We start from the raw sequence: 17,807 nt of genomic DNA on the forward strand, positions 1-17,807 counted from the left end.
CAGCTGGTTCAGGAACTGACAAGAGGGGGAGCCATTTTGGATCTGGTGCTTGGTGGCGTGCAGGGCATAGTGTGAGAGGTGAAGGTGTTGGGTTCCCTGGGAAACAGTGATCATAACATGATCAAGTTTGAGCTACTATCTGGGATGAACACGCAAAGGAAATCTACTGTAGCTGCATTTAAGTTTCGAAAGGGTGACTATAATAAAATGAGGAAAATGGTTAAAAAGAAATCTAAAGGATCAATTGCTAAGGTTAGGACACTAAATCAGGCGTGATGTTGTTCAAAAGCACCATCTTGGAAGCCCAGTCCAAATGCATTCCACGTATTTGCAAAGGTGGAAAGAAAAGAAAATGACAGCCAGCGTGGTTAAAAGGTGAAGTAAAAGAGGCTATTACAGCCAAAAAAAATTGTCCTTCAAAGAATGGAAATTAGAGTCATGGGATAGGAGGCAAGGTTCTGATGTGGATTAGGAATTGGTTATTGGACAGAAAACAGAGGGTAGAGTTAAATGGTCATTTCTCTCAATGGAGGAGGGTGAACAGTGGATTGCCGCTGGTATCTGTATTGGGACCGGTGCTATTTAACATATTTATAAATGGTATGGAAATCGGAATGACGAATGAGGTGATTAAATTTGCAGATGACACAAAACTATTCAAGGTTGTTAAAAAATGTGCAGACTATGAAATATTGCAGAAAAACCTTAGGAAATTGGAAGACTCGAGTATCCAAATGGCAGATGAAATTTAATGTGGACAAATGCGAGGTGATGAACATTGGAAAGAATAATCCGAATCATAGTTATCTGATGCTAGGGTCCACCTTGGGGTCAGCACTCGAGAAAAAGATCTAGGTGCCATGTAAATAATACACTGAAATCTTCTGTTCAGTGTGTGGCAGTAGCCAAAAAAGCAAACAGGATGCTAGGAATTATTCACCATCTCTTTCCTAATAAGACCGCAAATACTATAATGCCTTTGTATCGCTCCATGGTGCAACCGCACCTTGAGTATTGCATTCAGTTCTGGTTGCCGTGTCTCAAAAAAGATATAGCGGAATTAGGAAAGGTTCGAGGAAGAGCAATCAAAATGATAAGGGGTTGGAACTCCTCTCATATAAGGAAAGGCTAAAGAGGTTAGAGCTCTTCAGCTTGGAAAAGAGACAGATGAGGGGAGATGATTGAAGTCTATAAAATCCTGAGTGGTGTAGACCGAGTAGAAGTAAAAAAAAATTTCACTCGTTCCAAAAGAACAAAGACTAGGGGACACTCGAGGAAGTTACATGGAAATATTTTTTCACTCAACTAATAGTTAAGCTCTGGAATCCTTTGCCGGAGGATGTGGTAACAGCGATTAGCGTATCTGGGTTTAAAAAAGGTTTGGACAAATTCCTGGAGGAAAGTCCAGTCTTCTATTGACATAGACATGGGGAAGCAATGCCCCGGGATTGGTAGCATGGAATGTTGCTACTAATTGGGTTTCTGCCAGGTACTTGTGACCCTGGCTTGGCCACTGTTTGGAAAACAGGATACTGGGCTAGATGGACCATTGGTCTGACCCAGTATGGCTGCTCTTATGTTCTATGTTCTTATGTAAATGACCAGCTGACCACTGGATGGATTAAGGCATGACCCCCTCTCACCCCCCAAAGATGTGAAAGAAACAGTATCAGCCTCTATGACAGCTTCAGATGTAATGGCCAGTCCTATTAGAACAGCAAACAGGTCCCTGGAGTAGCCTAGTGGTCAGTGCAGTGCACTGTAGGAAAGGGGACCCATGCCTATATCCTACTCTAACTAGTACACTTGTGGTGGAACACGTGAGCCCTCCAAAACTCACCAAAAACATACTGTTCCGTATACTCCTGAGAGGGTCCTTCATTCTCTTAAAGAACATCGTTTGGTCATTCCAGCTCCCTGCCATGTTTACTTTGAATCTATGCAACACTTAGTTTAGGGGTTGGAAAGAAAAAGACTGTGGAATGCACTGCCTCTATACTTAATGTGCTGAACCCTCTTTCTCAAAATGTAATGCCTGAAGACTTATTTTGAACTAGCATTTGGTGTCCAGCTGCCTGGATCCTGAGATGGGATGTTTTATCTCTGCTCTTACCGTTTTTTTTTCTTTTGTATGTAAAATTAAAAAAAACATTCTTCTTTCAGTGAGTGCCTGGACTCTGTCCAATCAAAAGCTTTGGTGTTCCTTTTCTGTTTCTGGTATCTATCTGTAAACCACTCTGTCCTACTGGTCAGAGCAGTATAGTAAAGTCTGAATAAACATAAACTTTGGGAAGCAAGATGGTCATTGGCTGGTAGTCCAGCAAACTTGCAAAAGAATTTATGAAGTTCTGTGAAAATATAGATTGCTTTCTTTAAAAATATGTAAACTTAATCACCTAGACGTGTTTTGTGTCACATACAAGGTACTTCAAATGGTAGCCATGGTATTCCTAATAGAAAGTTTAAACTGGTCCAAGGCCTAGATAATTAAGTATTTTTGGTGGTGGTGGGGGGGGGGGGGGGGGGGGGGTATTAATTGAATTGTCAAAACTATACATCAAGCAAATACAAACAGAAAATATAAATATGGACCCTAAATCTCTCTCTACTACTTACTACTACTACTACTACTTATTATTTCTATAGCGCTACTAGATGTAAGCAGTGCTGTACACTTGAACATGAAGAGACAGTCCCTGCTCGCCAGAGCTTACAATCTATAAGCAAAAACCTAAACAATCCAGCCCGTATCCTGGTGAAGGAAGGGGGAAACAACAAAATGTAAATCTAAATCAAAATGAGGAGTGTAAGATCTTGCTAGGGTTACCCTATTGGAGCAAGCTGCCACCAGGGAGACTCTGAGGAACAAGCGGCAGCGAATGACATCTTCTGCTGCCATCGGGAGACCTCATAATGAGTGCTGCTGACACTGCAGTCGCAGGGATGTGCCCTAAGGGCACACAAGGCCCCTTGGGAGCCCCAGACAAGCCAGAGATTCTGCTTGTTAACAGTCTCATTAAGGTACTGTTACTTTTGTTTATTTGATAATGGGGAAAGTGGAAAGCTAAAATGAATGCATCTAGCACTCCTAAAGTTAGTGACCCAATGAATAGACATCTGACTTCTATGGTGCCTCCCCCTAGTTTGGAAGTAGATCTCCTTTGTATCTGGGAAGGAGATCATCCCATATCCTTCTTTTAGTTTCTCCTCTTATCGTGGGAAGGTCTTCCCAAATTGGTGTATCTCCTCCTCTTCCATTCCATGTGCAAAGCCATCCTCTTGAGAAACTGTTTTCTGTAGTCCTAATGCTTATCCAAATTTTATAGACTTAAATATTGAACTAACTCAAATTTTGCCACATGACGTATGGAAGTGGTGTACATCAGTGTACAATCATGTCAATGTTTTGTAGATACTGAAAAAATCTTGTCATTGGACTCATCCAGACAGTCTCAATGTGAGGCTTTAGGAACCAGGGGGTCCTTTTACTAAGTTATGGAAAGTGCTCGGGCATACTGTGGTAAATTTGAAATTGGCAATATTTCTTATTTTTTGTTGGAGGGAGTATGTCTTGGGGGCAGAAAATTGGCATTCCAGTGCTAATCAGCATGTTTGCATTACCGTGTGCTAACTGGTTAGCTCCGGATTACTCTTTGAGCCCATACCACATACAAAATAGGTGTTGGTAAGCGCTCATGCGATAATTGTTTTTAGTGGCTGCATGCTAATGGGAACACTAGCACATGACCATTAATAGGAAAAATAGAAAATCGGCCATTTTTTGGCTGCACTGAAAATGGCTTGGGGCTGGGGGGTGGGCCACATAAGGTTGTGCCTAGGCTAGGCTGCTTTTTATTGCAGCTTAGTAAAAGGACCCCTAAACATCGGTTTCCTTTATTAAAGAGTCTAGTGATACATAAACTAGAGTTAGAACATAAGAACAGCCATACTGGGTTAGTATCCTATTTTCCAACAGTGGCCATGCCAGGTTGCAAGTACCTGGCAGAAAACCAACTGGTAGTAACATTCCATGCTACCAATCCCAGGGCAAGCCAGATAACGCTAACTGCTGTTACTACACCCTGCAGCAAGAGTTCCAGAGCATAACTATTCATTGAGTGAAAAAATATTTCCATGTAACTTCCTTGAGAGTCCCCTAGTCTTAGTACTTTTGGAGCGAATAAAAAAATCAATTCACTTCGACTTGTTCTACACCACTCAGGATTTTGTAGGCCTCAGTCTTATCTCCCCTCATCCATCTCTTTTCCAAAACTGAAGAGCTACTGAAAACGTTACTTTTCAAACTTTTCCACCTACTGTCACTAGAAATATAATATAGATGACAAAAACTTTAATTATCTGTATGACAAAAACTTTAATAAAAACATGATTAAAAAAAAAAAAAGAAATATAATAATACTAGTAAAAAAGGCCCGTTTCTGACACAAATGAAACGGGCGCTAGCAAGGTTATATTGATTAGTTGTTTTTTGTTAACCAAATATTTAACATTAAAGTATTGTAATGAGATGGAGTAATAGTGAAGGGTGTATAATGAGGAAGGAGGAGGCCCTGTGTAGGACCACAGGTGCGGTCCTTTTTGACAGAGTGTTTGTGTGTGTAAGACAGAGACACAGACTGTGTGAGACCGATAGTGAGTGTGTGTGAAGAAAAGAGATTACTGACTGAGGTATTTCAGGAATGAAATGCTGGTAAAAGAATTGTCAATACTCCTTTCAAGTAATTAAATGTTTATAAGCATAAGGTAAAAGGCAAGAAAGCTTTCAAAAATGTTGTTTTGTGAACTGCAGGTTTAGTGCAAAAGCAGTGCTGAAAGTGCTTTATCATGCACAGTACTTCCCAAGGAAGCAGAACCGCAGCAAAGTGAATTGCAAAGTGGAAAACTAAAAAGCCAACCAAACCCTCAGTATTTTTCATGTTAACATGGGAAATACACATTGAATGTAAAAGAAATCTGTGTTTTCTGTTCCGTCTCCCCCTCAGAAGCACAATGGTACCGTGTCAGCGACTGCAGCCCTTAACCCTTTTATTGCCACATCAACGTTAACACTTCAGGAGCGAGCTTGCTCAGCTGGTTTGCTTGCTGTTGGAAGAGGGGTGGAGGAGTTGGTTCTTTTGGGATCATGTTAAGTGTTTCCCAATCTGCTAGGGGGAAGCTGTGTCATTTGTAACCCTGCCTCGCGAAAACAATTCTTCAGAGCACAGAGTAGTAGTCAGCCCCAAGCGCAGGAGCACCAACAATAAGACCATCGTTGATTGGTTGCAAAATCTCTTCCTGGTTGCTAGGAAAAGGAGTGGGTGATTTGTTGCTGTCAGGGTGATTCCTTGCTGTCATAACTTAAAGGAGGCGGATGTTCGTTCTCGTGCGTTGCCTGTAGATGTAAAGTGAGATGCATGGGGGGGAGGGGTTTCAAGTGTACAGCGCTGCGTACGTGTAGTAGCGCTATAGAAATAAGTAGTAGTTGTGGTATCGGAAGGGGGGGGGGGTTGTGGGTGAGCTGTAGGAATTTGAACTCTGACACTGGGATGGAAAGGAGGCGGATGTTCGTGCTCGTGTGTTGCCTGTAGATGAGAAATGAGATCCATGGGTGGAGGTGAGGAATTTGAACTGTGACCCTGGAAAGGAAAGGAGGCTGATCTTCGTGTTTGCGCGTTGCCTGTAGTCAGTGCTTTTTTTTGTAGAAAAAAAGGTGCCGGTACTCATAATGGGCGGGGTCACCACATATGTCTCCACCCCTATGATAGCCACACCCACATTAACCACACCCCCTATACCAGCCATGGCGCATATAAACAGACATTATTGAAAATATTATAGTACTATAGGAGAAAAAAATAACGTGTTTTTTTTTTCATGATAAATAATCTCTGTAAGCTCTTACAGCTCCAGTATACCCAGTGCAAAATAAGATAGGCAATGTAAATTCTCAAATTGGACATATTACAAACACTAAAATGAAAATAAAATGATTTTTTTCTACCTTTGTTGTCTGGTGACTGTTTTTCTTTGCATATTGGTCCCAGTCTGTGATTCTGCTTTCCTTTGTTTTCGCTTAACTCTTCTGTGCCATTTGTCATTTTTGTCTCGTTTTTCTTTGCTTTCTTCAATATTTTTCAGGCTCTCTCTCTGCCCAGATTTAATTCATTCTTACTATCCATTCTTTAATTTCCTTCATGTACCTATGGCTTTTCATCTTTTCCTCACCCTTGTTCTCCCCATGCCCCTTCCTCTTATTCTCCAGTCTTTCTCTATTCCCCTTTTCCTTCCAGCAGCTCTGCTTTCTCTCTCCATCCTTCCAGTGTCTCCCCTATTTCTTTCTGCATTCTTCCATCCAGCGTCTTCCCTCTTTCTCTCCCCATCCTTCCGTTTTCCCTCTCTCTCTCTCCCCATCCTTCCATCTGTTTTTCCCCCTCTCTCCCCATCCTTCCATCTGTTTTTTCCCCCTCTCTCTCCCCATCCTTCCATCTGTTTTTCCCCCTCTCTCTCCCCATCCTTCCATCTGTTTTTCCCCCTCTCTCTCCCCATCCTTCCATCTGTTTTCCCTCTCTCTCCCCATCCTTCCATGTTTTTCCCTCTCTCCCTAATCCTTCCATCTGTGTTTTTCCCTCTCTCTCCCCATCCTTCCATCTGTTTTTCCCCTCTCTCCCCAATCCTTCCATCTGTTGGTTTCCCTCTCTCGCCCCAATCCTTCCCTCTGTTGGTTTCCCTCTCTCGCCCCAATCCTTCCCTCTGTTGGTTTCCCTCCTTCCCTCTGTTGGTTTCCCTCTTTCTCTCCCCAATCCTTCCCCCCTCCCCCCCCGCGACACTCCGGGCGAGTCCTGCACGTAGTTTTTTTTTTTAAGACTCAGAACGTGCGAACGATGCAGCCAGCAGCGATTGAAAGAGGCTGTCTGGGCTGGCGTCTGCGTCGGAGCTTCCCTCACCCTCTGCGAGTCCCGCCTTCGTTGTTACAACTTCCTGTTTCGCGGGACTCGCAGAGGGTGAGGGAAGCTCCGACGCAGACGCCAGCCCAGACAGCCTCTTTCAATCGCTGCCGGCTGCATCGTTCGCGCGTTGTGAGTGTTAAAAAAAAAAAAACAAAGTGCAGGACTCGGCCGGAGTGTCGCGGGGGGGGGGGACGCGGGGCGGGCAAAAAAAGGTGCCGATGCATTGGGGGGGGGGAGTTTTGTTTAGTGTTTGTATCGGAAGGGGGGGTGCTGAGTTGCATGAATTCCTAGGCAGGGGGAGGAGTAGGGAAACACCTACGCGTTTTTCCCTACTCCTCCCCCTTTCCTTGTTTTTTTGTGGAGCAGCTGTGCTGGCGACGTCATCCTTGGCTTCACCCAACTCAGCCAATCAGACGTGCTACACGGTCTGTGAGTGTCATTGCTCCGCCCACGAGGTCATCACGTTTGACGTGTGGGCGGGGCAGACAGTCATGGATGAAAAATTGATCTCTGGCGCCTCACATTTAGAACGTTGGAAAAGTGAGGCTTCAGAACGTTGGTGGTGCGTTTTATATAGAGAGATATTTGCAGGAAATATTGCTTTTCAAAAATGCTGTTATAATTGATATTACTAATTGTGTTAGTCCTCAAGCTGGAGCAGATGAAGAAGGCCAAGAGGTAGCTGTCAATGAACCTAATTCTTTCAGCCCATGGCAGTAAAGTGGCATCTGAATGCTCAGAGCTGCAGGCTGAACTGTCCCTTAGCGGTCACCCGGAAGTTAGCTGGCTGCCAGCCAATATTCAGACCAGCACTCTGTTAACTTCACTGCATAAAGTTAAGGGTCTCTCTCCCCCTCTCTTTTCATCTCTCATTACTTAGCCAGTTATCAGGCTGAAAATTGGCACTAACTGGGTAAGTTAATGCTCTTACCTATATCCCACCCTCCACCCACCCCTCACTGATCAGTTACCGGGGAAGTTCAGTGGCACTAACTGGCTAATTGCCACTGAATTTCCTTGGGTAAGCCATTTAAATGGCCAGGAGCCTCTGCTGGCTGTTTAAATCACTTTAAGTATCGGGGACCCTTTGAATCTGACTGCCTTTTTTTTTTTTTTTTTTTTTTGAAACATCCCAAAATGTCATTACTTCTGCAACCATTCTCTTGATTACTCTTATCTGAATAGGGAAAAAAAACTAAAATACTTATCTTTCTTTTCTAAGAAAGATGAATGGGTTGGGTTTTTGTTTTGTTTTTTTGGTCATTCCATTCTGATTTTTCCCAATGTGGCAAGGGCAACTCATCATAAGGAATTTCTGGATAGCTGCAACTGATAACTACTGTGATTTGCTTTTAATCAGAGTTCTGTACTGGATCAGGGGTGATGTCTTTCAATGGATGAGAAGTCCAGGGTCTTGGAGGTGCTTTTAGACTCATCTTTAGCAATTCTGTAGTTACAAAAATCTGTGTTTAAAATTGAAGCAATTACATTTAATTTGACTTTTATTTTTCCTCAACATTTCAGATTATTGGTTCAGGCTGTTATTTTGTTATTTCATAGAAGTTACTGAAGAAGCTAAGGCTGATTCAGAACACAGCTGCTAGGCTGATTTCTAGGAAAAGTAGATTTGGAGGGGTATTTTCGATATGATGTCTAAATCTGACTTTGTAGCAAACAAAGCCATTTTCAAACCTGAAAAAGGTAGATGCTGTGTTCAGTGCATCTATCTTTTTGGACCAGTTTTGAAAAAAAAAAGTCCAAGTGGAAAAACAAAAATCACCATTGGGATGTAGGAGGAACCAGCATTCTTAGTAGACTGGCCACACAGACATCCCAGCAGAGCTGTGCGGCACCCTAGAGGGCACTGCAGTGGGCTTCACATAAAAGGTCCCAGGTCCACATCTCACTGTTGCCCCCTTATATTGTATGATGAACCTTCCACAACGCAGCAAAAACCTACTGTACCCAACTGTACACCACTGCAATAACCCTTATGCCTACAACTGTCACCTTTTATGTAGGTACAGTAGGTTTTTGTGGGCTCACACGTTCCACCACAAGTGTACTAGTTAGAGTGGGATATGGACATGGGTTCCCTTCTCTATAGTGCACTGCACTGACCACTAGGCTACTCCTGCTTGCTGACCTAATAGGACTGTCCATAACATCTGAAGCTGTCAAAGGGGCTGGTATGTACCGTTTCTTTCACACCTTTGGGGGGGGGTAGGGGGGTATCAGTAACCACTGTGGGAGTAACGGGGTTTATGCCTTAAGTACATAAGTAATGCCACACTGGGAAAAGACCAAGGGTCCATCAAGCCCAGCATCCTGTCCACGACAGCGGCCAATCCAGGCCAGGGCACCTGGCAAGCTTCCCAAACGTACAAACATACATGTTATTCCCGGAATTGTGGATTTTTCCCAAGTCCATTTAGTACTGGTTTATGGACTTGTCCTTTAGGAAACCGTCTAACCACCTTTTAAACTCTGCCAAGCTAACCACCTTCACCACGTTCTCCGGCAACGAATTCCAGAGTTTAATTACGCGTTGGGTGAAGAAAAAGTTTCTCCGATTTGTTTTAAATGTAGTTTCATCGCATGCCCCCTAGTCCTAGTATTTTTGGAAAGCGTGAACAGACGCTTCACATCCACCTGTTCCACTCCACTCATTATTTTATATACCTCTATCATGTCTCCCCTCAGCCGTCTCTTCTCCAAGCTGAAAAGCCCTAGCCTCCTTAGTCTTTCTTCATAGGGAAGTCGTCCCATTCCCGCTATCATTTTAGTCACCCTTCGCTGCACCTTTTCCAATTCCACTATATCTTTCTTGAGATACGGCGACTAGAATTGAACACAATAATCAAGGTGCGGTCGCACCATGGAGCGATATAACGGTATTATAACATCCTCACACCTGTTTTCCATACCTTTCCTAATAATATCCAACATTCTATTCGCTTTCTGAGCCGCAGAAGGTTTCAGTGTATTATCGACGATGACACCCAGATCCCTTTCTTGGTCCGTAACTCCTAACGTGGAACCTTGCCTGACGTAGCTATTATTCGGGTTCTTTTTTCCCCACATGCATCACCTTGCGCTTGCTCACATTAAACGTCATCTGCCATTTAGCTGCCCAGTCTCCCAGTCTCGTAAGGTCCTTCTGTAATTTTTCACAATCCTGTCGCGAGTTAACGACTTTGAATAACTTTGTGTCATCAGCAAATTTAATTACCTCACTAGTTACTCCCATCTCTAAATCATTTATAAATATATTAAAAAGCAGCGGTCCTAGCACAGACCCCTGAGGAACCCCACTAACTGCCCTTCTCCATTGTGAATACTGCTCATTTAACCCTACTCTCTGTTTCCTATCCTTCAACCAGTTTTTAATCCACAATAGGACATTTCCTCCTATCCCATGGCCCTCCAATTTCCTCTGTAGCCTTTCATGAGGTACCTTTTATCACTTAGTCGTGATAAAAACAGATCTAGACCAAAATGTGTAAATGGTAGCCCTGGGTGATTTTGTTTTGTTCCATTATGGCAGAAAAATGTCCAAGTGTTAGGAATGCCCAAATCCACCCCCAACACACCCCCTTGTGATTTGGACATACTGCAGACGAACTACTTAGACATCTTTAAAATGTATTTCAAAAATAGTGATTTGGACATTTTTTTTGTTTCGAAAATGAGTCCCTTGATCATGTGACCTGGTTTATTTGCTGGTCTTCATGGGCTTCCCATAGAAACATGAATTGTTTTTCAATTTTGTTTAGTTTTTAAAACATATGGTGGTGCTCCAGATGATTTTCATTGTCAGATACTTCTTTTAAGGATCGAAGTGTGGATCATCTTATTTTGCAGCTACCATCTTTGAAAGGTGTAAAATATAGATCGCTATATGGTCGATCTTTAGTTTTCCATGCCATAAGAATGTGGAACTTTCTTCTACAGGATATTCGTTCTTCTTCTTCCTCATATTTGTTGTTTTGGAGAAAGCTAAAAACTTGCCTTTTTGCGAATTTAGGAGATGGAATTGTATAGTTATACTTTTTCTTTACATAAGAACATGAGTAACCATACTGGGTCAGACCAGTGGTCCATCTAGCCCAGTATCCTGTTTTCCAAACAGTGGCCAAGCCAGGTCACAAGTACCTGGCAGAAACCCAAATCATGGCTACACTCCATACTACAAATCCCAGGGCAAGCAGTTGCTTCCCATGTCTGTCTCAATAGCAGAGTGTGGACTTTTCCTCCAGGAGTTTATCCAAACCTTTTTTTAAACCCAGATACGCCAACTGCTGTTACCACATCCTCTGGCAGAGAGCTCCAGAGCTCAACTATTCGTTATTGGTGCATATGATTGTTACCTGCTTTTTCAAGGGACTTGGTGGGATACAAGCCTCTATCTAGTATAGCATAGTATAACTTTATTTTTTTTATTTGTTGCATTTGTATCCCACATTTTCCCACGTATTTGCAGGCTCAATGTGGCTTACATGATACCGTGATGGCGATCGCCAATTCCGGTAAGAGAAATACAGAGTGGTACTTGCATTAAGGATCAATAAGTGATGGGGTACATTGGGTAGTCAAGGAAGGGTTGAGTGTTGTCCAGTTCTTGTTTGAGTTTCGTTGTGTGGTTTCCTGTTGATGTTTGGGGGTTTTTTGTTCCAGTTTCCTTGCAAGTGCTTGAAAGGTTTCGGGATGTCTGCTATGTACTTTTCTATCCTAGCCAACTCAAATATGTTCCTTATAGATAAGGAAGTATATTTAGAGGAGAAGTTAGGAGTGGTTTAGTTTATATTATGGTCGGTTGAAGTAGGTTTAGTTTTCAGTGTAGATCCTTATTCCTTTTGACATATTTGGACTAGGATAACTGATCTCTGTTAATATGGTCTTTTTTCCTATATAATTTCTTAATGGAAATTTATATATTTGAAACGTGATTTTTTTTTTTTAACTGAGAAATTTTAAAAGAAATGGGATTCCTAATCAGGGTTGTCCCAAGGGCTGACAGGTGGTGTAGCCGTACAGAGCTCAAGGGAGAGATGCAAAAATCACTCCGTTCTTCATCTCCTCTGCCGTGCAGTGGGCAGGGGTGCCAGGGTCGTGTCACACAGGGTGCAGCTGCAAAGTATCCAGAAAAATATATTTAAACACTTGGTCATCAAACATTTTACACACAATTTTTAAAAAGTTGCCCCAGTTACAAGCACCCAGAGCGTCAAAGAAAGAAGTTAATACCAGGAGCTGGAGATTATGATTTAAGCAGCTTGCACAGATGCCAAGTTTCATGGGTTAGGAGTGTCGCTCATTTGAAGTCTCCCTCTCCTTTGAGTCCTTTCTCTGCCACTGCACAGATCATCAGTGAGAGGAAACCAAATAGCCTAACCAATAAGAGGAAATAAATCTATGTGCACCATCCTATGTAACTTACCTCCCCCTTCCCCATCCCTTTCCTCTACTGTTACAAGTACCTGTGCAGTGAAACCTATGCACTTAACTTTCATCCACTGAACAAATTCCTTTGAAAACCATCTCATTGCCTCTACTCTGTCTGCTTTTTCTTTAGTATTTCTGTTCTTTGGCCAACAATAATACACTTAAATCTCCCTAGACTGATACTCTGGACACATCTGAATCATCTCACTGTCTGGGCTAATTCACCCTTAAATCTCCGAGCTGGTATGCCACCAGTGTGTGCATGTGGATGGCAAGCTGGCAACGGTCTATTTTTATTACAGAGAAGGACATGAGCATGCTTTTCATTCCTATGGAGTTGGAACTGGCATAGAGCAGCACTGTCCTAAATTGTATCCCTACTGCAGCTATAGTAATAGTCTTGTGTGTTGTGCTTTTCATGGGAAAGGTCAAACGGGTAAGGCGTGCAGTCTTTTTTATTTATTTTTCTTGGCTCCCCCTCCACTTTGGATTTCTCAAGATGCAAATTACCACTTATTAGAGTGTGGTAGTTGATTTTTGTATTCATACGTAGGGTTGATACTTCTGGAGAGGAAGTAAATAGTTATAGCACTTTATTATCATATGCTACAAGTGAGGGTGCTGTTCATCTCAAAAGGGAAGAGAAGAAATCTTGCTGTTGAATACTGTTAACAATACTTTTGGTTTTATCATATATTCTACGATTGCATTCTTATTTAACTAGCTGTATGTGGCTGGCATGATGGCAAATTGCCAATCGGTGTTTAATGATGAATGATTGGCCTGCACAGAGTGGCAGATGCAGCTCTGGCAGCCTTGTTGAGCAAACTGGATGGACCGCGCAGATCTTTATCTGCCATCATTTACTGTGTTACTGTGTGGCTTTAATGCAAGCTTTTGCCATTGGCTAGCTTCAAAAATCAAGCAGAGAAATTGAAAAGAAAAGCAGGGTCCTGGTCTGCAATCGTGATCTTGAGAGCAGTTGAGTTGAACCAGCTCAGCACAGACCCTACCGCTAAATCAGTTTAACTAAAAATCTTCTTTACTATAGAACTGTGATTTTTAAGAGACTGAGCAAGTCTTAAAGTAGTTTGAAACCATACTGGATAATGAATCTTTCTCATTTCTTCCTAGATATCTTTTTGACCTGTGTACGGTGGGGTCCCACCCTTAGCTTGATAGTAAATTGAGGTCTTGCACCTCCTGTGAATAACTGTGTGCTGTTAAAAGGGGAGTTTTCCTTTCCATCTGCCAAAACTACCCATCCTTAAATCCCCATTATGTTTCTCAGAATTACCCACCCAACTGATGCCCAATAGCTTCAGCCCCTTAAAGTTCTGTCTGTACTGCTAAAACACACTTTTTTTGTGACTCGAACATATATTTGCAAGAATTAAGAGGAAGATGGTGAGACAGCTAAGGCTTCTTAGATGTCCTCTGATTCAGTTTAGTACTGGAGGGGAGGGGGAAGGGAGGAGAAATTGGGAAAATAACTTGTTTTTAATTTGCAGTTCTCTTTTTTTTTTTTTTTTTTTTTTTCTTTTCCCCTTTTGAGAGTGTTCATGCATTGAGCATTAGAATGTGCCTCAGAGGCAAGAGAGACTCTTGTTGTCCATAGGATCACATGACTTGTTATGCATTTTTACAGGTTCTTCTCTGAGCTGCCCTAGTATAGGGCGCCTGGGAATTAATGGGAACCAGTTTCCAACCTTCACTCTACTTAAAACCATAGGATTCAAAATTCAATTTAGCTGGTTTGTCTTCAGGGAAACTGCTTGTGACTGGAGGGAGCAGGGAGGTTGGGAAGAGAAATAGATTAGGCTCAGCTCGTGTCTCCTAACTCTAGTGAAAAAATAACATACAGTTGTTCTCTGGAGTAGTAATCTTTGAGAAATATATATTTTATATTTATCCAAAAAATATTTTTTCCTGGTTCTGGTACTTTTTTAGTAACATGGACACAATTATTTCCCTTTATTTCCCTAAGTATTCTTATTAGCATGATGCCTACCTTCGGTTTACTCGGAGGAAGGAGCAACGTTATTTTTGTGCTGCTAAGAAGACAGTTCAATGGCTGCAGAGCTGAAATGTCACACTGACACTGCTTTTTAATCATATATTGTCCTTTTTATCAGAATACTAGTAAAAAAGGCCCGTTTCGTACTCAAATGAAACGGGCGCTAGCAAGGTTTTCCTCGTAGTGTGTATGTTTGAGAGAGTGTGTGTGTGAGAGTGACTGTGTGAGTGACTGTGCGAGTGTGTGTGTGTGACAGAGAGAGAATGAGACTGGGTGCGAGTGTGTGTGTCAGAGAGTGTGTGTGAGAGAGAGAGAGCGTGTTTCACACAGATACATTGTGTGTGAGAGTATGTGTATGAGACCGAGTTTGCAGGACCCCCCCCCCCTCCCCTTCCCGCTCCACCTCTCGCCCGCTCTCGGAGTTGCAGGATCCCCCTCCTCCTTGTTCCCCTCCCCCTTCCCTTTGCAGTTCCAGGACCCCCTTCCCTCCCCTGTCGTTTCAGGACTCCCCTCCCCACCTCTCTGGCCCTCCCCCTCGTAAGAGCCGGCTGTTGCTGAAAAGTTTATACCTCCTGCACGCAGGGACGCCGCTTCACACAGCTTTCTCTTTCGCTTGTGTTTCAGCTGTTCCTGTGGTCCCGCCGAAACTGAAGCGAAAGAAGAGGCTGTGCCCCACTTCTTTGATTGAGCAGTGGCTGCGTTGACGTTGGGGGGGGGGGGGTGGAGGGTGGTAGCGTTGGCAACCTGGGGCTGGGGTGTAGGGGTGAGGGGCGCTGACTTTGGGGGGGCGTGGCGAAGGGCGGATACTGCGCCTGCAACGGGCTGTGCCCCACTTCTTTTTTCCTTCAGCCTCCTAGCAACGGGTTAGCGATGCCATTCATTCAGTGTCAGTGCTCCGCCCTCAACGTCATCACGTTTGACGCATGGGCAGGGCAGACACTCATGGAGGAAAATCAATCTCGATCACTTCACTTTTAGAACGTTGGGTAAGTGAGGCTTCATTAGAACGTTGGAGGTGCGTTTTATAAAGAGAGAAGATGTGAATTAACATACTGAAAGTATGGACTTATCCAGTAAGACAATTTTTATGTGTCAGACTGAAGATCCATCTAGCCTGGTATCCTGTTTGCAACAGTGGCCAATCCAGGACATAAGTACCTGCAGGATCCCAAACAGTGGCTTTTCCCAGGTCTGCCTAAATGATGTGGTCAGGGTTTATTGACTTCTTCCCAGGAATTTGTCCAAATCTTGTTTTAAACCCAGCTGCTTTTACCATACCTTCTGGCAATGATTTCCAGACACCGGTAATTGGAGAGTAAAACCAATGCTGGGCGGACTTCTACAGTCTGCGCCCTGATCGTGGCTGAATAGATATGGATGGGCTGGAGTGCAAATTTTAAGGGGCTTCGACAGTTAGCTTTAGAACGTTTAGTACATGAACAGTGCTGGGCAGACTTTTACGGTCCGTGTCCTGAGAAAGGCAGGGACAAAACAAAATCTGGTATACATATAAAGTATCACATACCATGTAAAATGAGTTTATCTGGTTGGGCAGACTGGATGGACCGTTCAGGTCTTTTTCTGCCGTCATTTACTATGTTACTATGTAACTGGTACCTTGAGTGAACAAATAGGAGAAAACATTTTACTGTGTAACTTCATGGTATGTCCCCTAGCCTTTGTACTTCTTGAAAGTGTAAACAATCAATTCATTCCACTTCACTCGGGTTTTTTTTACTAATTCTGCTGCCTTTTTTTAGATGTGGTAACACAGAATCCATAACTCATTGCCGAAAAGGTGGTTAATAAAAATGCTGCAGCTCACAACAACATAATGTAACAAAGAGAGGGAACTAAGTACAAAAACCAAACTAGTGGGGGGCCTATACCGCACTGATATCAATTTTCCAGAAGACACATTTGGAGATGCCATTGGTGACGCAGAAATATATCAAGTGGCTGAGGTTATAGAATTCATGAATCTTCTAAACCAGACGGAGGCATCGTTTTCCCCCTTTTCACAGACCCCTGACGCAGGTGCGGTGGCACTGAAACACGGCCCGTGTTGGGTCTTTCTTCAAGCAAAGTTCACCATTAAAAGTTTTTTATATGAAAAGACTGTGTTCCCTTTTGTTTTTAAAGGCCCTTTGTGCTGGTTTTTTGCTTGCGCAGCTCACAACAACAAAAAAATAAGTCATGGCACAGCTGATTACTAGGATACCATAAAAATAGCATCTTTTAAAGTCCTGCCACAATCGCATAACCCTTATGAGCATTCACAGTGACTATTTTGAACAATTTGTTGAGTCTTTTTCTCAAGAACTTTTCAAACAAGATGCAGAGATTGTTTTAGCATGTGTAACCACTCTGGCTATTAGTTTTGGAGTCTGATTTGCAAAAGAAGGAGAAGAAGATATTTTGTTTTAGATTAGCCCCCTAACTTTATGATTTATAAATTGAATGCATACCTCAATACACAGTCTCATGTATTCCTGCATTTGATAACTTGGTATTGTGTGGAACAGTGGGACACATTGAGGGCCAGATGCACTAAACTTAACGAGCCATTAACGTGGGTTTTAAACTGGTTCTAGCCAGTTTAACGTGCAAGTAGTAAACCAGGACATGCACAAAAGGGCATTTTCCTATCACGGTAGCAGCTAACGAAAATGGAATGCAGATGAGCAAATTAGTATTATAATGTGTATAAATTGTATTGTAATGAGATGCACTACCGGTTTCCGATTGCCTAACTGTGGGAAATCTAACGGGAGGTCTGTACCTCTCATTGGGGCTGCACGGGATTTATTCACCTCTAAAAACATCTATAAATTTTAACAAAAAAAAAATTAGGAAAAAAACCGTCCAAGTGCTCGTCAGGGCCGGCCTTTATGGACATCCTTCACTGCCTAGCCACGTCCAAGTGCTCGTCAGGGCCATCCTTCAAAAGTGCCTAACATGGATGTCCTTCACAAAACAAAACAAAAATAAAGGACGGCCCTGACGAGCACTTGGACGTTTTTCCCCCTGATTTTTTTGTGATGGGTGTCCTCCTAGTGCCGAGGACGTCCAAATCAAAAAAACTATTTGGACGTCTCTTTCGATTATGCCCCTCCAGGTCTCTCTCAGCCAATCACAGCGCGTTTATCTGAGAGCTAAACGCACTGCGATTGGCTGAGAGAGACCTGGAGGAGGGGCATCGGACGTGCTGCTAACACCCCGGGGCAGACAGAAAGGAGCAAGGCGGCCGAAGCAGAAACTGCCGATAGCTGCCAACAGCATCGGGAGCCTCCTCATAACCCTTTCATCTCCCTCCCGATTATGGGGACGACTTTTTTTTTTCTCTCAGTGAAGGACGTCCTTAAAGGACGTCCTTGGCATGCGCAGAGCAGCCAGCA

General features: G+C 43.0%; 1 protein-coding gene across 1 annotated transcript in view; it reads left to right on the top strand.

Annotated features, from left to right (window-relative positions):
- The window catches only part of STOM (stomatin), a 55,452-nt gene that overhangs the window by 21,514 nt on the left and 16,131 nt on the right, over positions 1-17,807 (top strand). The gene's annotated exons all lie outside the window — the stretch shown is intronic.

The sequence above is a fragment of the Microcaecilia unicolor genome, chromosome 6, assembly GCF_901765095.1.
Source record: "Microcaecilia unicolor chromosome 6, aMicUni1.1, whole genome shotgun sequence".
NCBI lineage: Eukaryota > Metazoa > Chordata > Amphibia > Gymnophiona > Siphonopidae > Microcaecilia > Microcaecilia unicolor.